The sequence below is a fragment of the Oenanthe melanoleuca genome, chromosome 3 (assembly GCF_029582105.1).
Source record: "Oenanthe melanoleuca isolate GR-GAL-2019-014 chromosome 3, OMel1.0, whole genome shotgun sequence".
In the NCBI taxonomy this organism is placed as follows: Eukaryota; Metazoa; Chordata; class Aves; order Passeriformes; family Muscicapidae; genus Oenanthe; species Oenanthe melanoleuca.
This window is the reverse complement of record NC_079336.1, coordinates 17318926-17344781: the sequence shown is the minus strand read 5'-3', so window position 1 is coordinate 17344781 and position 25856 is coordinate 17318926. Positions and strand designations below refer to the sequence as shown.

Below are 25856 nucleotides of genomic sequence, written 5' to 3'. Positions count from 1 at the left end.
GTGCACCCACAGGCAAAATTTTGTGTGGGTAGATGAAAGAAAACTCTCTTACGTAATTCCTTGCCTACATGACGTTCTCACAGCACTCTTTATAAGCAAAAGTAATGATTTCTTGCTCCTGTGTTTCCTCCCTACAACCTAAATTTGCTCCTGCTTATTCCTCCCAGCTGGCATTAACTGTTTTTGAGCTCTGAATTTCTATTCACCCAGGGTAGCACTCAGCTCACCAAGTATATTTCACCTGTGCTTTTTGGCAAGATTCAGATCTAAGCTGGTGTCTGACACAGTGGATCAGCATATTAACACATGAACCCTGCTCACACTATGGTGTGATTTCCAGCCTCTGTCTCACAGCCAGTTTGCAGACTCTGTTGTTCCAGATAAAAGATGCTGTTCTTCAGAGAGATTACACTGAAGCAAAGGGACCAGCTCTCCAAACTAAAACTGTAGAGTGGAACACATGGCATCTTTTTAAAGCTTTTCAGAGAAGTTATGACCCTAAATCCTGGAAGATGAAAGACAAAGACTGAGTTGCACTCAGTTATCAAATGCTTATCTACATACAAGCAACATTCTGATTCTAATTAATTTCACACATTTAACACCACTACAAATCTTTCAAACCAACATTTTGCATTTCTTTTGTGTGTTTCTTTTTTGTTTAGTACACACAGTATTTTTCCTGTATATTAGGTGGGTTAAATATATTGTAGTGTGAAGATGGAATCTTTCTAAATGTATAGTAAAGACTTGTTTATGTAACTTCACAGGTCTGTTTAGGAAATTCAATTCCAGGGGAAAAAAATGTTATTGCTTTTGTTTATGTTATTACAGTTAATCCCATAACTGTAATGCATCTTATATCTGTTCTAGCCAAGTTAACTTCCCTTTCATTTGAATGAAAGAAGTAGGGAATGTAAAAAAATTTCTTTTTCTCCAGATTGACTTCAGTGGTATGCACCAGAAGACATAACAGTGCCCAAGCAAACACATGAGCTTCTAAGTCCAGAAATTATTTTTTTTCTATATTGAATTAAATGGAAATCATTACTTGTTTTCTTTCCAATGCAGGTGGCAAGAAGGCACGTGTTATAGAAAATAAAGGCCTAATAGGAGAGACAGAAGGAATTTGTTAGATGAAACAATGGATGGTAAAGCGTGTTAATTACTGCAACAGACCAGCTCTTTTCTATTTTTTCCCCTGTTTTAATTAGTCTCTGGTAAATAAATCTTATCCTAAACTTGCTTTTTATCATCCTATCTCTATTTCTCATTTAGTATTAATTGATTACTCTGTTTTTATCTCAAGACCATCACTCTACCATTCCGTCTTTATCACATTTCTTTTTCAGTTCAGAAGTCAGCAGGATTGCTGATCCAAGCAACTTTGAAAGGTGACTAATGACATTTTACATGAATGACATTTGGCTTTTATGAAGACTTATATACACTACATCATAAATAACCCACAAAAAATAATTGTGCACGGTATATTAAGAACTCCAATATTGTTTCCAAAACAATGTTATGTGATCTGAATGTAGGCATTGGGACAACAGAACATGGTCATCTGAGTGCTGTCTATGCCACAGGCCTTTCCTCCTCATGACTGTATTTATAGTCACTTCAGAACACACCATTGCAGATGTGAACAAAACCCATTAAACTAAACAGGCCAGATGTTGCTCCAGTGTCCTTCAGGGAGCAATTGTCTTCTGGTAGGGAAAATAGGAAGTGGCTAACAGATATCTCTGCATACAGGCCTGAGAATGTGCAGACTTTTGGGTTTGGCTTTCAGGACTGTACTTGTTTGAACTGCAGTTCATAAGGACACTGAGTGAGGAAACAACTCACAGTGATATCACTCGGATACCACACACACATTTAAGTGGAGAGGTGAAAAATCTTTTTATCTACGCATTTCAAATATATTCATTGCCATTTCTCTGTGCACATCTGTGTGACAAGACCTTTCTTGCTTGTTCTAAGCAACAGAAGAAATCAAGAACAACTAAACTGAAGCCAGTGTGGTTTACACAGTGCACAACTCTGTAATGGGCCTAGGGCTGCTCTCTCAGGAACTCAATGTAAGTGTCAAGCAAATCACTCCATCAGGACTTATGGAGAGATGCTGACAGCAACTACATTTGCACACTTCTTCAGACTCCAAACTACATCTTTCTTACTCTTACAAATCCCCTGGTATAGGAAACAGCTTTTATTTCTTCCTGTAACCAAGTCCCTAATCAGACTACTTCCTCATTTGAAGAATGAAAATTAGGTTGCTTATGCAATTCCCATATTTAGACTTTTTTCTTTAACTGTGATCAGTATTTATGTGGGTCCAAATACAAATGAGATTATCAGTCTTCCCCAAAACTCATTTAATCAACTGGAGATATATGTCTGCATATACCAACTTCTGTTTCTCTCATCTCCACACAGAAGAATGATAAAGCATAAAACATAATAGCTCTCTAACATAATTCTTACAGTACATAATTCTTGTGTACATGCACAAGCAGCCTTATGCAGGCTGCTTCCAACAAGGTAAAAAAGGCAAATCCTTTAGAGACAAACACATTTAATAATGCTATAAGGCAAAAAATACGTAAGAGATTTTTGAAAATATAGTAGCAGGACTGAGAAGAAAAAAAAAAGCTGAAAAGAAAAGCAATAGAGCACTCACTTGAGAGATCAGGTGGCTCCAGTGATGAAGCTAAATGAACAACTTTTGAAGTTCATCATCTGCTAAAGTGATAAATGGGAAGGTTTAGCATAGAGATTAGATGTGTAACTGGAGCTGGGGAAATATTTAGGCGTAAAAAAGACAGCACCTGTGACCTGTCCCTGTTTGTCATTAGAAGAGGAGAAGGACAATACCCCAGAGTAAAAACAACTCAAGTAACTTGTCAGGAAAAAAGATGGAGAGAGAAGGTCAGAGAAGAACAGAAAACACAAGCAGAGACAGTCTGGGAAGGAAGGGAGGCAGAGCTGGATTTGGGAGAGATCAGGTGAATTAGCCAATGAAGGTGACACAGGATGCAGTGATACAGTCTTGTCTCCTGGAACAAGACAATAGTCTTGCCACAGCAGTCTGAAAACCTAGACAGTGTTCAAGTAGGCAGCTGAATTAATAATGAAGCTTTTAATCAGATAGAAGTAATGAAAAAATATATATTGTCTTATAGCTCAATGCAGAAACCTGGCCAAGGGAGACAGTATTCCTATATTTTGGCTACTTTTAAGTATAGATATGGATCAGAGGCCCTTCCTATTGTGAAGACAGCTTACAGATACAAATTAACCCATAATTATCCCATAAAACTCCTTCTGGGAAGCTGGTCCAGAGACTTAGAGATCTCCTAGTCTGAAATCCTCTTCTCACTCTCCCAATTAACTCTTGTGCTAGTACTGGCCTTTAGCTTACACAGCTCTTCTCCCTGCTGCATGTGTCTATCTGTATTGTGTTCAGTGTGTTCACTGAAGCAAATGCACTGCCAAGTACCAGCTGCTGTGCAAGGTTCCAGGGAGGGATGTCAGAACCAGAACAGCCACTTCTTCCAGTTCAGCATGTCAGTAAAGGGGCCTATGGCACACAGTTTCAACACAGGAGAAACCAAGTGCTCTGAGACAATGTCTGAAAGCTGTTCCCTGAGAACTGATGCACCCAAGTTAGCAGTTTCTCTGATACAATGTGAGATAGCAAAAGGCAGGGCACTTTGAATGAGACGGTGCTGTTAATTTAGAATGGCTTTGCTAGTTTAGTTCATTAACTTCTAAGTCACACTACCAAATCCTTTTATCCTTCCTGACTTTCTCTTGGGTGAAGGAAGAATGAATGGGAAACTGGGAGAGAGATCTAAGTTTCAGGACCTTAGCAGATTTTCCCTCTGATTTGTAAGAGCATTTTACTGCTACCACTCACACAGTCAGTGCTCTGGAAGGAGATTTATTAATCAAACAAGAAAAAAATAAACATTTCTAATGAGACTAAGTCAACTACAGGAATGGAAGCCAGCACAGAGTTTATGAGGGGGGTTGCTATGCAGTCCATCAAATGCACAGGAAAGGTGCCCACAAAGCTGCACCTCACAAATATTCAGCTGGCAACACTTTCAAGGCAGCTGTTATTAGAACAAATGTATTTTCTCCCACTTTGCAATATATGCAGTTTGCTGACTTTACAAGTATTTTCTAAAACAGCAGTGAAGACCACTCAAAGCCAGTATGGCCATTGAACAAGAACATCACTGAAAGACCAAACCCAAATTGTTGACATTTTAGAGCTCAAAAACACTGAAAACACAGGAAGGTCTCACAGACATCTTAGACGATAGATGCAGTATGAGAAATCAAAGTAATGGCATTCTTGCATATATTACTGGTTGATTTATGTTATCTTCTCAATATTTATCATACTAGCTGTATCCAATGCTATATTTTATTATGCATTGGTGCCACAACACAACCTGATACAGAGAAATATATATATTCCTTTTACAGAAAGAAAGGCAAAATTAATAAGGAAAAAAGTCTAGATGTAGAAAACACACTTTGACTTGTTTTCACACTTTTTTTTTTGTATGTGTGTACAACTGCATAGGCAGTCATCATGTACATAAGTCCTTCATCCATGTAACTATTTATAATGCTACATGTTTTACTCCCTGAAATTAATCCTATGGTTTTATTCCATTCTCCTGTTTTTTCTTGACTACTAGACCCTCAGGCTATTTTCTAATATATTTTAAAGATTAAAACATTATTTTGTTAATCTATTAATCACAGTAGGTTTTCAGATATCTTTTATAATCTAATAATTGTTTTCATAAATAACTATACTTCCCCTGAAAAGTAGAAGATTGGCAGCACTGTCAACTCAACATTCAGTCCATGTTCTATTGAGCATGGGTGCCTCATGTGTGTTCTGGAGGATACTGCCCCAGGAGCAAGAGGCTAATTCGTTCTTCATGCTTATTCAGTCCTTGGCCTTTCTACTGATACTTCCAACAAGGATGCCAATTAGTACTAATCAAGGTAATGGATTTGTGATTTGGAACCCTTCACTAGACACTGCACTAACATCATCCACGCTTTTCCCAGAATACATTAAATACTGTCAAATGATAACTCCTAGTGTTATACCAAAAAAATTCGGCTTCAGCTTATGAAATGTGATTTTTTTAAACCAAGATATCTGTCTTGATTTTTTTAAAAAAATGGAAGATTTAAGAGTTGTCTACTAAATGCATAGCTTTGTAAAATGCACTTTAAAACGTCTGTGGTCATAAAAAGCTACAGAAAACATACTTGTACCAATCACATATATTCTTTAAGAAACACCTGTAGCATGATATTATTCTATTATAATGGAATTAAATAGAAGTTTTCCATGTGAGTAAAATAGTTCAGCCTCTTGGTCAGCAAAATTATGCAAGAAACTGCACAAGGCAAACTATTTCTCAGGTAGCTGGAAAAGTTGAACCAAAGAGAAAGCAGTCTCTGTGTGTGTATGCATGTGTTCAGATTTCATGCTTCATTTTCAAAAAACAAACACAGAGAAATAAAACTTTTCAAAATATTTTTATATACATATGTGCCTGAATGACTGTCACAGAATGACTGGGAGGGACCTTAAAGCCCATCTAGTTCCAACCCCCTGCCATGGGCAAGGATGCCACTCACTAGAACATGTTGCTCAGGGCTCCATCAAACGTGGTCTTGAACACTCCCAGGAATGGGGCATCCACAAGCTCCACAATTTCTCCAGGCAATGTGTATCTATCTGTCTGTGTATCTGTCTATCAGACCAACCTCAGAAAAGTCTAAGATGTTTGTGAATGTTTATTTCAATAGTTGATCTGTAAACAGATCTTTGTGATAAAACAAGTTACATCTCTAATTAACTTCAGTTTTCTAAACTCGTTAGTTCTTAACCTCATTGAACCTCTAAGAACCAGTTTTCAATAATGTCAAATTGAACACGGACAAAACTAACCCTCAAACACAACTAATTTGCAAATTTAATCACCATTTTCTGGGCTATAATTCCTTCTCTTTTGAGTTTCTTAGTAAAGTCTGCTTCTTCCTCTCATTGTCTCAACCCAAAGGGCCACATTATTGTGTAAGGTAAAGCATAGAACTTATCCTGGAAATGCAAACTCTGAAAACTCAACCTGTATTTCCAAATGCCTGCAGCAACATTATAACTATCCCACAAAGCTAGTTGTTTTAGTTTGTTAATGTTTATATGCTCTTAACACTGCTCTTCAGCACAAATAACTGGTCTGCTCTTTCTAATAGATTACTTTCAGAAATGCAAAATCACAACCTTTGGTAATGATTGTAGGTTGATGACAACAAGCCAATGTGCTCCCCATTCTCAAAACAATGGAGTAACAAGATTAAAAATCTCATGGGGTTGAGACAAGAAACACTGAGATAACTTAAAATTGCCACTAAGGGCAAAACAGACCTAATATGGGGAAAATTAATTTCATTTATTGGGAATTAGAGTTGAATGGTGAGAAACAAACACAAAAACTGCAATACCTTCCCTTCACCTCCACATTCTTCCCAGGCTCAACTTCTCTTCTTCACTTCCTACTCTACCTCCTGTCTTCCCTGCCCCAAGCTTCTGAAGGGAATCAGGAAGCAGGGGTGGGGCCAGTCCATAACAGCTCCTCTCTGCCACTCTGCCTCCCACCTTTCCCCTCTTCTAGTGTGGGTCCTTCCATAGACTGCAGGCCTCCAGGATAAACATTCTCCTCCATGTGCTCTCCACAGACCACAGATCTTTCTGGAAGTATCCATCAGCTCTGGCATGGGATCCTGCACCATGGTCCTCTCCACTGGCTGCAGGAAAATACCTGCCCCACCATCATCTCCTTGATGGGCTGCAGAGGAGTATCTGCCTTGGTGCTTATAAGAGCTTCTTCTCCCTCCTCCCCTTTCTCTATCCTCGGTGTTTGCAAGGTTTCTCACACCTTTTTTCCCCCTCACTCCTCTATGCCTATGCAGTGCTTTTGCCCTTTCTTACATTATCACAGAGATGCCACTATCTTGGCTGATGGGCTCATCTGTGTCCTGCAGTGGGTACATCGTGGAGCCACCTGAAACTGGCACAGCAGACCCTGAACACCTCCCACAGAGGCCATCCCTGCAGCCCCCCACCACCACCTTGCCACCTACACACAATAAACATTGTTAAAGATGTTGATTGTCCTTCACAGGCTCAATAGAGATAATTAATACTGACTGCATTATGCAGCCTTGCCTTCATTTTGGAAAGAAAGACCTGTCTCCCAGTAGAGACTGCACCACCTGACACTGTTGGTGGAACTTCATAGAGTCTCTGCCACCATCACAATAAAAGCCAGCTGAGTAACATTATGGTCTTTAAAACCTATTGCTCCTTTCTTGATACCAAAGACCTTGATAACATGAAAGCTGTTGAAGTCCACACAGTATTTGATTTTTCTCCTTATTTGTTGCCTAACAGATCTCCTTCAGTGTGTCTTTTATACAGAGACAAAGTTACACCAACATAACTGCTAAAAACTACGTCAGCCTCTGCAATACTCCTACAGTAGCATCTGTGAGCTAAGGGCAAAAAAGATTAAACATTGTATGCTGGCCTTCTTTACAAAATACATTCTGTTAGCAAAAAGAAAGACATGCTAGAATCGCCAAAGCTTGCAGTACTTCAATAGAGCTTATATCATATTATTTGCATTTCTTAAATAATAAAAACAATGTTTTCTGTGACAGATGGATAATCACATAAAACTAATAAGTTCCCCACAAAAACTATAAGGTTCTCTACATAAATAGTGCTTACTACTATAATATTCACTGTTAAGCAGGTTGGGAGACATATGAAAAATTAGAACAAGTGAGGTGTATGTTAATTTTCCAGTAATAATTACATTACTTATTCACTGAATTTTTCAATTTCATCTAGACAGCTTTGTAACATCCTAACAAATATTTTCAGATTAAAATGCCAACCCAGATGAGGCCATACTCAGGAAACAATCCCTGGGGCAGAAAAGAGGGTCACAACATAGACTTAACCATCTGCCAAAGTGGATTTACAGTGTCTACAGTTAGCTAAGTTATTCACTGCAAATACACTCTTTGTGGAAAAATAGCCCTTTTTTTCTGCCATGTAAACTGACCTTGACCTTACAGACAGGGTTCAGTATTCCTAAATCTTATCAGAGAGAGTCTTAAAAATAATTTTATCCATGGATTGTTTGTGAAATGTACACTGCAAGGAATAAGCAGCTGAGAGTGGTCACCCAGGTCACACAGCAGCAGCTCAGTACCCTGACTAGTGAAGGAACAGAACCAACACTATGTGGCTATGGCCACCAGCCATCTGACAACAGTAACGAGAACATGGTACAAAGAAAGTCCACCAGCAACGCGTATGTTAAATCTGTTCAAAAGATACATTTGTCAAACAGTTTTGAATAACTAAAAAATCGAGAAAAATCTGTTCATACAAAATTCACAAAGAAGGAATAAGAACAAATTTGCCAAGCAAATTGTTTGCTATGCATAGATATCCCAGCTGTCCTCATTATCTTACTTATCTTGTTTAAATCTCCCTTGCACTCCTACCCTCTTGCCTGGTTTACCCAATGTCATCGAATCCTTTATCATGACATGTTTTCTCAAAGGCACAGTCATATCTCCACCTGAAAAACTCATTCTTTCACTGACACTTATGTTAGTTGTACTTTTTTTCTTTCAGATCATTTGGAATGAAATCACGAAACTGTTAAACATTTCACAAAAGCTCATAGAAATTTTCTCATTGAGTGTGTGACATTGTCATAAGTGCCAGTAAAATGGCTGCTTGCAGACACAGGGATTCAGAATTCCTAACACAGCAACTAAAGGTACTCAAATCTTCTGCCAGATTACAATATTGCTATTAAATGGAAGAAGAATCAGCAAGTGCCATGTCCAGTACCTATGCCAACTCCATCACAGTCTTCCTGTACAACTTTGGAAAAAGGCACAATAGGTTCCTCTCTGCAATACAGGATAAAAATATATGTCTGTCTGGAAAGACTGTCATGGAGATAAATACATTAAAGACTGCCAGATGCATGGGAACCATAGTAATGGGATTACACTGAATACAAATAGATCACATGTGAGAAGGCATATGTTCAGGGATGTGCATGCTTAAAAGTAAATTTAAGGTGAGAGGGAGAATGCATAGGAAATTGACACTTGGCACTCTTTAGATTTTGGTAAGAGAAGTCTAGTTATGTTGCAAAATCAGGACATTAATCCCAGTTGGAGACATCTGTCCCATGGAGTAAGCAATACTGTACTGCTTAAACTGCATAAGGATTCATTGCAATATCCATGTTAGATACAACCACACAGCCTTCTCTGTAATTCTTCCTACTATTGATAAGGTTCTGGTACACTTACATTTTGAAAAGGGGGAAATGACAACAGTGAAGGGAGATCAGACATTGTTAAAACAAGGAAAGCAGCAGGGGACAGAAGTCAGCAGAGACAGATCATGCAGGCTGTTCATCCCGCTGGGACTGGAATTGTTGCAAACACTAGAGCCAGAATACAGGGCTTCACTAATTCTCAACATATGAATCGAAAATGTTTTCAATTTGAAGTGATATTTGCATGCAATTTAGCTGCATCAGTTCCAATCTTGCTCTTTTTTTTTTTTTTCATAGCCAGTCATCTTTATTGTTAAAGTGATGTTGGGGCACAAACAGGCAGAGCAAAGTGCATGTGTAAGTTGTAAGCAGGCCCTCTACTACCTCAGAAGGCATCAAACAGCCCTTGGAGAAACAGAAGCAAATAGCATTGCCCTGGATTAACAGCACAGAGCTGGAGGAGAAAAGAAATCACCTACTAAATCTTAAGTACTCAGTTTCTTAAGAGACAAATAAGCATTGTGCATTAAATGGGTACCAACAGCTTGAAAATTACACTTCTGCTTGAAAATTTTGTAATCCCTATATTACAAGTAGCCCATAAAGTTACCATGACTACAAAAAAAAAAATCTTAACAAAATACTTCTTTCACTTTTCTTCAGATTTCTTACTTGAAGCACATGATGGAATTTATTGGACAGGCAGTCTAAGATTATTAAGGTAAGGACAGTGAGTCTTTAATCTTTAAAAGACCAAAATACTCAGCCTGAAGATCATTAACATCCTCTCTCTGTTCAATGGGACTACTAATAGTTTTCAGATTAAAACATGCTAAAATGCTATACCATGACATTAGATATTTTTTTTCCATACCTACATATTTAAATGTTTCAAACGTCTAATAAAGGTAAACAGAAAAGCAGTAATAAACATATTTTAAAAACTGAATCCCAGATTAACAAAGAAAACCACATTAAATGCAAGTGGCTTTATCTTTCAAACAATATATAAAGATTTTTTGTCTTCTTTTACTTACTTGACAAATCCAATTTCCATATACAGCAGATATGCTATACATGTGCATGCTTGTGAAAGCATCAGCTGTCAGGTTAAACTTTGAGTGCATGCACTGAAAATTAACTTAATTTAAGGGCATATTTGTTATTCAGCATAGTGTGGGTTAGTTCATTGCTGCTTTGGACCACCCCAATCCCTAAATCATGATTAGTTACTGTTCTCTTTGCAGGCACCATCTAGTACAGAATCACTGCTCTTCCCAAACAATCACTGCTCCCTTGTAGTCATGTCCTCTCCTGTCTGTCTGCCAACCTCTAAACATTCTCATCATGCTCAGCTGTTCTGACAAATCTAACCAGATCACTTGTAAGAAGGTATGAAATAGCACAGGAATCTCTGGCCTCTCAGGACCAGTGAGAATGAATGTCTGTACCCAAAAACTTCCTCTAGAGGCCACTGTCTGCCCTATCATCCATATCAAAAGGTCAAATACTTTTCCCTCGGTGCACTCAACACACCACGAATATTCCTCCCTCCCAGTTCCCTTGAACTTGGCTCACTGCTGCGGTCTCCCAGCATGAGGCAATGGCCCCAGTGGCCTGCCACAAGACTCCAAAATGTATGTAAAAGTTTACACTCAGAAAATCCTTGTTTTCTGTCAATACTGATAATCTTGGTAAGTTCAACATAAACTCCTCTTTTTATGACAATCCTGTTTATAACAATACTGTGAAATGTAAGTAACAAATTTTTTGTTCTTCACTATTTCCACGGGCATTTCTCCCTTTATTGATTGCACGTGTATGCATAAATGTGACGTTCAATGTTTTCATGAAATAAAGCTAATTACTGGTCTTTACAGTACTCCCAATGAACCAGAACAAAAATACTGGGTTAAGTAAGAGAATGTTCTCTATTAGCATCCAAACTGCCAAAAGGTTTCAATAACACTATAACCCTAAATAACTATTGTATCTTGTAGTCTAAGCTCAGGCTTATCACTGTGGTCTCAGTGGTATCAGACAGAAATGGCATTATCACCTTTTGATCTGCCTTGTGTCAAAGGAAAACACAAGGGTATTAACTTTGCCACAAATAAGAAATGCCTTCATAAATAGCAAGAAACCGACCAGCTAAAATGCAACAAGATGATTCAGCAAGTGCAACAATCCTCATACTCTAGAGAATCCTCCAAGTATCTGCCACAGAAGACTTTTAATGGCATTGGGAAAATTCCTGACTGATTACTTACTTGGCAATGAGTTTGATCCTGAGACTGGGAGCAAGACACAATGGCCTGGCCTCCCAGAAAGAAAAAGTTGTCTTTTGCTACAAAACAATGTTCTGTCCTGTTCAGCATCTTGAGTTTAACTGTGCCCAACCATGGATATCTGAGGTATATTTCAGAAAACATTTGTGTTAATGAATGTAAAGACACAGCTCAAAATTATAGAATACCCTGAGTTGGAAGGCTGACCAACAAAGATTATCAGAGTCCAGGTTCTGACCCTGCACCAGAAAACTCCAAGAATCACTCCATGTGCCTGAGAGAGCAGTCCATACAAAGGACTGGCTAATTGCACCAAGCCCTGAGGCTGCAGATTTCCAGTCACTGAATATGTAGGAGGCTATGCTGATACCCAGGTCTGATCCAAGAACATGAACAAAAACATTCAGCATCCCCATTCTACACACTAGTCCGTAATTCCCTTTCACAAAAGTCACAGTATATATGTGTGTATATACTCAAGCCAGAGAACATATTTTGGAATGATTACCTAAGGACTTCCTTCAGCTAGTCACATAAATGCATTTGACTCATTTCATTATGGTCATTATATGACCAGGTGATTATTTTTTTTCCAGAGTAGTAACACATCCTCTGCATTAACTACTAAACAACTTTGAATGTTTTATCAAGAAAATTGGCTACCTATAACCATGTTTTTTAATAGCCATATAAGAAGCTGGCACAAACATTAAATTATACCAGATTAAGCATGTATACCCTGCCTCCTCTTCCTTTCAAAGAATTGTAACCAGGTACTGACCAGAAATACTTAAAACTTACTAATTTCATATCAGTGTATCTTAAATGAGATCCAAGAGTGAGGTGCACTCTTTTGGCTACAGGATATCTAATATAAAGTGTCTGCTAACAGGATAAAAGTACTCTTGAGAATTTTGTCATGTCCGGAAATTGTCGTCCAAATTAAATTATCGTGAAAACATAATGGATTTTTCTTTGGTCTATAGATAGATATCAACTGATAATTTTATTCACTACTGTATCTAAAATCTTCCAACTTCAGTGTAAATATAAAAAATCACAGAAGATGCTTGAAAAAGTCTTTGGTTATTAACTATTACAACATCTTGAAAAATTACAGGTTTAAAATCTACATAGCCACATGCATGAGCAAGTTGCTTTGGAGTAAGAAGTCAACTCACTTTAATTGAACAAATGTGACATTTTATTTTATGACAATTGTAAATTAAGACAATTCTTTCCCTATTGAAAAGGATGAGTCCTCAGTGAAGGAGCTTAGGTACCTGGATTAACCTCATAGTTACCTGAGAAATTAAGAAAACATATTAATGATGTGTGCTTTTCATAAAAAGAATCCTTCACTGACAGGTGACCTGTTGGGATACTTCTCTGAAAACACTGAATAATATGCAGAGAATAAACATCATTTTTCCTCCAGTGCAAAGTTATTTTGATGTTAGAATTATGAGGACCACGTTCAGATTCACCCAAAGGAGAAGAAAGGACCAGGAAAAATAAGTGGCCTGCAGTTTCCCAATCATTACTTTCTGGAGTTCTGCATGTGCTCCTGCTCATAAACTGCATTGCAAGCTAAATGGTTACAGCACTTACCTGCTCACATACTCTCATATTGCATCAGCATTCATACTCTTGTTTATCACTTTAAAAGAAAAAAAAAAAAAAAAAAAAAAAAAAAAGAAAAAAAAAAAAAAAAAAAAAAAAAAGACCTTGAAAGACCTTATACGAGTAGTACGCTATTTGGCATCTCCTACTACTAACAAATCTTCAATTCTTCCAAGGAAGATGAAGTTTGATGCATTTAGATGGATAAAGAAAGAATGGATTTAGATGGATAAAGAAAAGTAAACGGCCCCAAATCAGTCTGCAGAACACCACCACACAACTGACAAGAGGCCACAGAAGCTGGCAAAACTCACTACAGCATTCAAATGCACCACAAATGTGGACTTGTATATTTACATTGCTCCAAGAAGTATGAACAGCTCATATGAAAGAATAAGCACAACATAACTTGAAGGTGGCCCAGCACAAAAGGACCTGGGGGTGCTCATTGACCACAGCTGAACAGGAGCCAGTGTTGCCCAGATAGCCAAGAAGGCCAGTGGCATCCTGGCCTGTATCAGCAGCACTGTAGCAATCAGGATCAGAGCTGGTGAGGCCACACCTCGAGTCCTGTGTCCAGTTTTGGGCCCCACAATTCAGGAAGAATACTGAGGTGCTGGAGCTAGTCCAGAAAAGGGAACAGAGCTCGTGGAGGGTCTGGAGTACAAGTCCTCTGAGTGGCTGAGGGAGCTGGGGTTATTTAGCTTGGAGGAGGCCCAGGGGTAACCTTATGGCTCTCTGCCTGAAAGGAGATTGTAACCCAAAAACTTGCAACAGGACAAGAGAAAGTGGCCTCAAGCTGTGACAGTACTCAGCTGGAACTTGCTCAAAGCATAAAATACTGAGGATCTATGTTGTATTCTACAGAGGAGACCAGCCCTAGGACATCACAATCCTCTTCTTGATTTAAGATTTCTTAACTACAGGAAATAGTTGAAGACTTGTGGGTAATCTCTGTTTCATGTGTAAAGAATGCAGTGAAGATCCACACTTTGAATTGAGCACTCTGAGAAACAAAGTTCATGTTGTAACCCAATACCAGAGGTAAAAAGAATGCTTTAACCCTTCCCCCCTGTCCCCATCCTATTGGCAGAAAGCCAAATTCCCCTCCCTGACCCTTTCCTAGAAAAGACCATTATCTGAGCTCTTCTTCCTCTTTTGCCCTGGGACCACCATGGAACCAAACTACGAACTTCGAAAAAGGCAAAGAGCCTCTTTTGATCCTTTGTTTATCTCATGCTGTGCCTAACTCCTTCTTAGAGATTAACAGTAAATAGTTAGGAAGGAGTTACAGCATTTCAGCAAGTTCAGAGATGAAATATCCTTTGATTAATCAGCCATAACCTTTCTTCTTCCCCTTAAAAATGGGGAAACTCGTTTTCCGATTTACTGTTATCAGATGGGTATTGCTGGGGGATAACAATGAACAAGGCATAGATTTTACCATCCCACAAGAATGAAGAATTACTCCCTTTGGCTGAGGGACAGTGTTGGAGATAATTGAAGGGATTCTATCATCATCAGACAGTACGAAAACACAGCTTTTATACACAATGAGACAGGAAGAGACTTCACAAGACAACTGAGGCCAGCAGCTTCTCACTACAGGACTGCCAAATTCTACCCAGTGCAGGATTATACTGAATAAAATATTCATTGAGCCTATTGTGGCCTCTTTCCAAGTCTAACAGCCTTTACTGGGCCCTTGGTGCAAAATACACAAGAACCAGATACATACTAGAAAGCTTAATTCAAAGGAGGCTGTTGTGGACTGTGTTCTTGCCACTCTACCTGAGACTCAAGGGAAGATTTCTCTGAGAATAAAGGTCTGTGCAAAGTTTTGCAGTATGGACTTCCCAAAGTAGTCCTATCACTAGCACTGCTTTCAGATACAAAATTGCTTTGCATTCAGAGCTGCCCTTTGCTACCAGAGCAGACTGTTACTCCCTCTGAGCATTTTTTTAAAAATGAAGCTTTAGTTCAGCATGTCTGAGGACAGCAGACTTTATATTGAGGTGCAAGAGCATGTTCTTGCAGGCTCTGAAACCTAGGTGGTACAGTGTTTTAATGGATTGGTACTTCACCTCTAAGCATTTGGTCTATGCCCAGTTTAGGATAAAAGGCATAACTGAATTTAAAGAGATTACTTATAGTCCTTGGCTTTATCTCTGTCACAGAAGTCCTACTCAGCTTGCAGCAAAATTATAGCTGCTATTCAACAGTGGCTTATTAGGAGAGCTGCCTTGCCATCACTACAGTGCATGAGCAGTACTGGTTGAGAGATTGCACACTCCCACCTGCACTATACTTAGTTCTAGCCAACACTAATCATTTCCAAGACACATCTATTAATGTGCATTTCCTCTCAAAATACTGAATAATGATGAAAATCAATACAGCAAATTGATAGGATAAATGACTTGGATATACCTGTTTCACATAATGGGAGCATTTACCTTTAAACAATTTGTGACCTATAAAATGTTCACTGCAATTAATGATTAATTAATTACGAAAGTGCAGACATTGTTCCAATTACAGTTATCTATTATTGTTGTACTAAAGCATTGGGCTTGCTGGTATGGGTGAGCTCTTTTTTCTTTTTTTTTTCCCCCCATATGGAAGCCAAAGAAGTAATTCATTGCTTAAAGCCATTTTTTTCTTCTGGAGCCCTTTCTCTCACGTTTTCCCTGCCCCTTGACCTCAGGCATCTGTCACAGCAACACCTCTGCTCATAGCAGGGGTGAAGGTGAATGGTTTCATCAGAAGCAGATGCCAAAATGCTCCTTGCGTGGGCTGGGACAGAGCGATCATCACTCTCCACTGTGGTACAACCTGACTGCTGCTCTGGAATATTCTCCAATGCCAAGAGGTCCCAGGACAATGCACTGCTGATTCTGATGACTGGTTTGTCTCCCATACTGCAGAAAGTGCTGATGGGAAGTCAATCACACAAGCTCAAAGGGCCAGATTTTGCCGTGAAATCTTTAACCAGCAACAGCTATTCCATTCTACAGGGCAAAAAGAACACCTATTTTTCAATAACTCCATGTGGTCTTTTCTTCAGATCTTCTCTGTTTTTCAACAGGCATCACTGCGTAACAGAAACACAACTGATTTTTGCAAATGGGAATTCTGAGAAAAGAAAGTAGATACATGGAAAATAATAATGTATTTTCAAGAGATCTATAAGAAAGATCTGATCTATAGGTCTCAGAAGTCTTCCCAATAGTGGCCAAAGGATGAGGCACACAGAACCAAAAATGGAATTACAGGCAAATTTAGGCCACCCTGTAAAATGGGAAAATTTAATACCATCAAAAAAAAAGGAAGGAAGAGGAGACTATCAGCAAGGGAGGATATAAAAGAAAGTATGTGAAAGAGATGATATGCAAGGAAAAATGTCTAACAAAGTCTGCACATTAGTGTATTAAATATTTTCTTCTGTATCTCAGAGCATTAATTAAAGTGTTGAAAAATCAATTTCATTCTGTAAGCATTCTAGATCCATTAAATAAACATCATTCTAACTCCTACAAATTTTGAAAGCCCTCTATATCTCACTTACCAAAATTTATAGATGGTAATGGGAGTCCTCCCACTGTGTTCAACACTCTTTGGATCTGATACCAATGCTGCAGAAGAGCTTGCCCAGCATTCTTAATGTGGTGAGCATGCTCTTTTCAAAGTAATCATCATCAGCTGATCAGTAAAATGTTTGAAAGATGCTGGACTCTGGTGATGAAATCTTGGTAGAATTACAGTCAGTAGCAAAAGTGCCTGTGACTTCCAGAATTTTGCCTAGAGTATCTGTCCAGGTAATGCTTGCCACGTTTCTGAAGCCAGAAGCAGTTGAAGAGCAGAGGTGAGCTTTCTGGGTGGCACAGCTTTGCATGTCTGACTAAGGGCATCAGTCACTGGAGAGCATTTGTACCAGCCAGTAAGATTCATAGATTCCTCTATTTCCAATGAAATTGTCTGAAATATTTATATAGAAACTTGCAAATACCTGTTACTCTGGGATAAAAATGCAAAGATTTTCTTCTCCTGCACTGTTACCCAGCAACAGCTGCAGACTTAAAATCGCAATCAGCCTCCTGAAACCTTCAAAGTGCAAAAAAATTGCACAACTGGGGCAAAAACCTATGCAGCATTTACATAGGCATCAATTTGATTGTCTGAGACAACTGTTTTGGCCCAATTTTTAAACAGAATTGTTTACAGTGAGCTTTACAACCCTGTGCAGGAAAGTTCTAGTCACCAACAGGCTACTAAGCTAATCACCAATGTAAACAGGCACATTGATCTGTTATTAGAGTTTGGCCACAGGATCCTTTATGTCAGGTAACAATTACTTCACTTGGTCTGAACTCTTTCTGCCTGTTGCAGAAATCCTTCTTTCTTTCACACATTCAAAAGGGTCAACTACTATCCTATCTTCTGTTTCTCCTCATCACCTCAAACTATTTGCCTTCTCTACTGGTCTAAAGAATAAAGGATCAGTCTTTAAATATTGACTATCATGTGTACAGTTTGCCAGTCTCTTTGGACATGTACAGCAGAGGCCCAACTAATAATCAAAACAGGCCAGCAGGAAACAAGCTATGTCTCTCATGCAAGCATGTACAGGTGCTGAGAAACCTTCCACTTTTGAATCTCTAAATACTCATGGCAAATATTTGATTAAAAAAGAAATTGTCATCTGTTTCTGCAGTTACAAGAACTGGCCTGCTAAGACATGAACCCTCAAAGAATCACAGTTTCAGCCTACATCTCTTGAGTGCAAACTGGGAAAGAGGATTTTTCTTACCATATTTGAGAAGCCTCCTCCGAAGTCCAAAATTGGCTGATGCCCTAAGCACTACCAACATACAAATATTAAACCACCAATAGATCCCAATGACTGTAAGTAACTCTAATACCATGTGGAGATTGACTCAGGGGGACCATTGCACCATGCTTACAATTCTCATGCTTTCAGACCACAGCTACTTCCTTGTAAAAGAGACTGTTTCAATTCTGAATCAAAGAACAACTTTGGTTTTTAAGGATCTGTCAAATATATTAGCTAGAGTAACCAAATAATGGAAGATGGTTATCCTTCTCTCTAAAACTGTCTATTATGATAGTCCTAGATTATCACAGCTAATGTAATGCACCTAATTCTGCCAGATGTGTAAAAATTTGCATATATTTTTATTAGAATGTGACTTGTAGTTTTCTCCCAGAAAACCTCCTTAGTTTTCAAGTGTTTGCTTTCCTAAGAGACTGACCCAAGTCAAAGCTAAAGTTAATCAGATAAGATTTTTTTCACTTTGCACCTTGATAAATTCCTTGCCACAAAGTTCCACAGGGCTTTGACTAGATCATTACCAATATCTGCTGCAGCTAGCTTGTCTCCACCTACTCCATGTTCATAGAAAAGCAGGATTAGCCTCATTCAACAGCCCAAACCCTTTAGTTTCACTTCTTTGCATTGATTTTCCCTTTTTTTTTTTTTACTTCTCACATTTTTTTTGCAGCTATGCAATCACAGGAAGCAGGGCCACAGAAAAAAGGTCACCTAGCTCAATTCTCTGTCCCAAAACAAGATCAAATATATGAGATTGTATTACCTCATTACTAGAAGGTTTTTTCTGCTTTATAAATAAAACCTTTTTTTTTTCCTGCCACTTATCTACAAAACTGAGTAACCACATAGTCTTTCCTAGGGAACAAGAAATAAACTGTGTCACTCATTCGAAGAATGAGTAACAACCTGCAACAAGTTGTAGTTTGCAACTACAGAGACTGACATATTGCTACACTTTAATTTCAAAAATATTTTTAGAAAAATCATATATTCAGGAATTTTATAATTAACTAACACTTCTGTTGAATGTTTAGCTTGCCACAGCAATCCACACCCATACATTACAAAAATCAGAGATAATTACGGCTGAAATTGTGTGGAATGATGAAAGTACACAGAGTCTTCAGCACATGGAACACCGTACATCAAAAAGATGTCCCAGAATAGCTTACCTTCAGCAATTCCCTGCACAGGATCACTTACATACCTGCATTTGAGGCAAATGGGAACTGTACCTCACCTACAATTATAATAGTGCATTTTACTTTACCAACAGCTGGTGAGGGACTGGGCCTTTTCTTGAACACACTGCTGTAAAGCACAACTGCTGATGGGAAGCGCAGCTGGATGGCATCAGATACAAGACAACTTTACAATATCTGTAGCTATACACAAACCAATCTCCAGCAGTTCTGGCTATGTAGTTACTGATAGGGACAACACAAAGAGTAAGTATGTTTTTCCTTTAAAACGCTGCCCCATAACTGTTTCGCTCTCAAATCCATGGTGAGAGACACAGTTTAAATTGCATTTCCCACAAGTTAGCCAAGTAAGTCGACACCATGTTCTTCACCCACAGCTGACCTTGACTCACAGTGAAACAGCAGTCCTGTCTCTACAGGATTTCTAACATGCATATGTTATTCTTGCTAGCAGTCCAAATTGTGCAACTGAACACCTTGTGCTAAGTGCTGTAAAGACACAGAAGAAAAAGATGGTCCCTGCAGAAAAAGCACATCTGCTTTGTCAGTCATAAAGCCTTAAAATACAGCTTCAAGTGATTCCACATCTCACTATCCCTTATGATTCCATCTTTGTCTCCACTTGACATTGTTGAGAACAATCTTATTTTCTGCAAAACAGATGTCACGGCATGTGCGACGTGTGAAAAAATATGTAAACCTTAGAGGTGAGTGATGATTCCATAAACTGCTAAACCATGTCAAACCTCAGAATATTGTGAGTTTCAAAATGTGCCTGAAGGCCTGCTTAAAAAGTAGAGCTTTTAGTGAAAGAAGCTCTCTCTCTAAAAGGACTTCCCAAATTTTGATATTTCATTTAAACTGTAAATTATCAGGGGTTTATATTTAATTAAAATTTGTAGCTCTAGTATATGTTCACACCTCACATTCTGCTAGGCCTGCAGTCTTCTCCAGGTTATTCAAGTTATTCTTGCAGCAGCGGCTGGAAACTTTCAAAACAGCCAGTAAAATCACAGGATATACTGTATTTACACTAGTACTGCAAAGAGAAATTTTGATCATCAATGTCCTAACTGTGTCCAAGGTGGTCCAAGGCTGTCTTTCTGAAATGAAATGAACACATCTGTGCCCTATGCACAGAAAAACAAATGGAATCTTGGTTTTTTCTGTATCAAGGCATCTCAGTGTCATCTCTGACCCACAAATCCAAGAATGCTTAGGGTCAACACTGATTAGCATAAAAAAAGACAGGAAACATAGCAGCATGACGCTGAATTGTGGAAACACAAAAATTGCTAGCTTTTGTTATTCCACAGTGTCAGTATTCATGTTAAAGCAAATGTATTCCTTAATACAAAACAGAGATTTATTAAGCAAACAAACAATCTGAAATGTCCCACTTCCATCTTGTTTCTAAGCTGTGTTTAACCAAGTGCATGACTACCTGTTTTGTCCAACTTCTCTTGACTAAGTATTTTTTTTCAAACTTTTAACTTTAATTTATGTGAACTTAAAATGAGAGGACCTATTTGACCAACCATGGTATCACCCCACTGGTGTTGAACTGATTCCTACTGCATCTTTTCTAATATGCCGCAGAAATGTGTTTCTATGATTAAAAACAGAATTTCCTTTCCCAAATAGTTTTTCAGAATAGAGAAAGTAGGTAGAGGATTTTTAAAATATATTTTCCAGATACAGTGGCCTTCAGCTTGCATTTTCCTCCCACCCTTCTGACCTTCACAGATGTTGTGTATTCCCTTTCACCACCTGATCCAACAGAAGAGTCAGCTTTTGGCTCTAGGGATGTTTCTATTCCCACTGACATGTGGAGTTGTTAGAAATTACCTGTACATTGCAATATCAGGTGAACTCATTAAAAAAAATTTATCTATATATCTATATCTATATCTATATCTATATATACACACACACAATAGCATACTCTGTCATCACATTTAAATAGAGTTACACCTTTTTCTCACAGTCTCCCACATGTCTCCACAATATTTGTGTGCCATTGTGTAGACCGAACTTTGGACATTATTATGGCTATATCTTGATTTCAATGCCTTTGAGAAGATTATACTGGACCTTCAGATATCCTTTTCAATACAATTTTTCTACACACCTATAAATTATACACAATATGGTCTCCAGAGAAAACTGAGCTCTTGGATGAGCACTAACTACAAAGGACTAGGACAAATATAATTTTATTTTTGTCATCAAATAAAGCACTGTTACGTCTACTCTTCTTTAATTCTCAGATCAGCATACACAGTTTTAACATTTCATTAAGGCATATCAGGTACAAATGTTTCATGTCACTTGATCATAACATGCTATCTCAGGCACTTAATAATCAATCTGCTCTCAGAAAAAGCCTATTTGCAAAACACACAACAGGAGGGAAACATGAATTATGCTTATTTAACCAACTGGATTGCTTATCTTGATAAGTCTATCAGCATCACAAAATTTCACGTTACTGACTCTTACCAGTTTTCTTCCAAAAAGAACCCCAAAACAAAACCAACTGAGGATCATCTCAACCACCCTGCACCTTCTACAGCTATTCCAGCCCAAAGTCAGTGATTAATACCACCTCAGGGATATTTGCACACTGTGCATCTATCTAAACTATCTTGATGGAGACCTACTTTTATTGGCTTATTGTCAATTAAGGAGATGACAGAAATGAAACTCACCAAATGGAATGAGAAAGAGACCACACCCCTCCACCCAGCTCACCAGGCAAAGACTAGTAAAGGCTCATCTAACATCTTTACTACTATTTGCTATTTTTCAGATTACTTCTCGGGTTATACTATCAAACTGAAATCCCTTCAAGCAGAAGAGCCTGCTATAGATTTGAAAAATAACACCATACTATTTACCACCATCAAGGAGACACTGTTCTTATTTTTCCTCCTCACTTTCTTTTCCGTGTTGACCCAAAGACATGAGTTTAAAAAGAAAGTCACTAAAATTAGTGAGTAGTCTGGCTTAGAAATGCTAGTGTTAACACTTGCTGATCTGCTCTCAAGCCACACTGTCAATTTGCAAATTATCTTTTCTATTAAAAGACATGCAATGACTAACACTAATACTAACACTCTCTAGGAAATTAATTATGCCAAAGCACATGGAAAATAAGGAAGTGACTGGAGACAGCCAACATTGCTTTATCGAAGGCAAATCACGCCCGACAAAATTGGGGGCCTTCTATGATGGGGTTACAGTGTAGGTGGATGAAGGAAGAGCAACTGATGTCATCTACCTGGACTTGTGCAAAGCCTGTGACAGTGTCCTGTACAACATCTGTACCTCCAAACTGGAAAGACATGGACTTGATGAATGGACCACTCAGTGATAACGAATTGGCTGAATGGTCACACTTAAAAAGTTGCAGTCAACAGCTCAATATCCAAGTGGAGACCAGCAACAAGTAATGTTCCTCAGGAGGTGCTACTGGCATCAACAAGCATCTTTGTTGGTAACACAGATGGTGGGATTGAGCGCGCCCTCTGCAAGTTTGTCAACGCCACCAACCCGTGTGGCACAGTCAGCCTGCTGGAGGGAAGGAATTCCACCCAGAGGGACCTGGACAGGCTCGAGGAGGGCCCATGAAGACAAGTTCAAGGTCCTGCACCTGGGTTGGGGCAATCCCAAGCACAAATACAGACTGGGAAGAGGAGGAATTGAGAGCAGCTCTGAGGTGAATAGCTTGGGGCTGCCGGTGGATGAAAAGCTAGACATGAGCCAGCACTGTACCCTTCCAGCCTAAAAGCCTGGGCTGCGTCAAAAGCAGCGTGACCAGCAGATCAAGAGAGATGATTCTGCCCCTCTACATCACTCTTGGGAGATCCCATCCCTGGGGCACTGCATTCAGCTCTGGGACCCCCAAAATAAGATGGACGTGGAGTGATTGGCGCAAGTCCAGGTGAGGGCCATGAAGACAACCAGAGGGCTAAAGAACTTCTCCTATGAAGACAGGCTGAGAGAGTTGGTGTTCATTTCCCTTAAAGCCCCTCTAGTATCTGAAGAGAGCCTACAAGAGAACTGGAGAGGAACTTTTCACAAGAGACAGGAAAGGGGGGAACAGCTTCAAACTGAATGAGATTAGATATGATTACGAAATTCTTCATTTTGAGGGTGGTGAGGCACTGGGACAGGTTGTGCAGAGAAGATGTAGATTCCAAATCCCTGGAAGCATTCAAGGCCAGGCTGGATGGGGTTTTGAGTAACCTGGTCTAGTGAAAAGTGTCCCTGCCCATGGCAGAGGAGTTGGAGCTAGATGGTCTTTAAGGCCTCTTCCAACCCAAGTCATTTTATGATTCTCTTAAGATCTAAAAAAGCGCAAAAAGGAAAAGGGATCAGGATTATGGTGTACTGCAAAGCAGTTTACAGCCAATTTATATGCAAAGCTAATTGTAATTCACATAAGCATATCTCAAGATAGAAGAAGTTGCACAATGTTACACAAGCAATGAGGTGTATCCAAATCTATTTTCTGTATCTCTGCCATACAGTGACAAAGTAGAATCTCTACAACCGTAAATGATCCTCAAGTGACTACAGCTCTCTTGTTGAAAACCACTTTTCAACCACAAAGACTTAAATGTAGATGTCTAATGTTCAAAGAATCCCCTTGTTCTGGTATCTTCTGACCAGAGACATGAGATTTTCAAGCAGTACCTGCTGAGTGCTTGGAAAACAAGCCCCTTACACAAAATTTAGGAATGCATAGATCTCAGTACCACTGGACTAAACAAATTTGTATGAGACAGTACCACATAAATCCTTCAAATTTCAGCTCCAGAATTTTTTTTGTCATATGACACTACCATATTAATTCTCACAAATTTAAAATGAGATCTTTGGCAAACCAAACAGTAGTAGTCACACCAGATCCTCTGATTTAAAGAAAATAATTTTGAACATAATCGTAGTTTATTTTGCAACATAAATTAAGGAAGTACTAAAAGACTAATTTCTAATAGAAAATCAAACTATTTAATTTGAAAGGAGAAATACTGTGATTTTTTTTCCATTATTGCCCTACTTAACAGTTTTTCTCAACAAGAACTCAAAAAGTTTGCTGGCTTTAGTGAATATGAAGTTCATTTTGTCTCAAAACTTCACATGCTTAGGCCCTAATTCTGTGATGTTTAAGTTATGAGCAGCAGACTGATAGACCCTATGAGATATGAACACCGAGGTCAGGACGTAATACAAGAATGAGAAATTTATTCTTCTATGTTCTATCAATAAACAGACATCTTTTCTAAAGCATGAGATTCCTCCCAATGTTTCCAGCACTATTAATATATAACATAGCTGGATCTCAAGATTTGCAGCAATGCATTCCAACTTATATACTGTCTTGTATGATGAATATAAAGTTTATGTACTTACAGTGAATTGTGTGTTTATCATTTGCATTCAGGTTTTTTTATTCTGTAAGTAAAATCTCTGTGCATAGATCAAGGCCAACAAAACAGTTTCAAGGAAAATGAAGGAAAAGAGGTAGGTTGCATTTATTTTATAGCCAGGATCTTATCACAAATTATCATGAACATATCAATTACACCTTTCTTAGTAAAGAGGAAGGCTGATTAATGCTGGTATCCTATGCCTTTCAATTTGATACTGTTTTGATCATTAGTATTTCAGGCCACCTGTAAACAGGGGCAGCAACATGCCTCCAGAGAGGACAGAAAAACACTTCTTGGCTTATGTCACAGGTGTGATACCTCTTGGGGAAAGTTGTTTTTAAGCTTACCACAACCAAGGTATTGGTTGATGAAGAGACGACTTAGAGCAGTGAATGACAAAATCAAATTTAGTATTCAGAACTTTGGGCAAAATGATAAAGCAATCAATAATTCAATTTATAAAGTATGGGTCAATAATTCTATCTTAAATGAATTGCTTTGAAAGCCATACTGGAAAAGTAAGTTAACAGCAGAAAAACTTAGAAATTAACACAGAACGCTTTCCTCCCTTCAAGAAATTCTCAGTTACTTCAGTGGAACAGGATTAGGCCACTGGCTTTGTAAATGTACATGACACAAGAGAAATATGTATTGCCTCTTTGTACTAATATAGATGTCTGGCAATTTCTTTTTGCTATTACCATGGCTCTAATATTCTGATGTTTCAGCAGAAAAATAACATTTTTAAGTGTATGATGGAATACAGATAATTTTTAGACATTTAAGGATTACAATTAACAGTAAGGTCAACATTTCTTCTTTAAAAACATTAAACTATGATCTCAAATCTGTAATTCTCATATATGAAAATTTAGAATGTGTATTAACAAAAAAATGTCAAGAAAGCTACTGATCTTGCTTTCTCAGTTTCTAGCCCTAAGTTTTTGTTTCCTATTCATCCACTGGTGAATAAAAATGAGCAACAGGTGAAATCTCCCAACTTATATGCATCCTTACCTCAA

At 38.5% G+C, this 25856-nt stretch overlaps 1 pseudogene; it reads left to right on the top strand.

Moving 5' to 3' along the window:
- LOC130250534 (uncharacterized) overlaps window positions 1-23026 on the top strand; it is a 98233-nt pseudogene extending 75207 nt beyond the window's left edge.
- Window positions 23027-25856: the final 2830 nt, after the last annotated feature.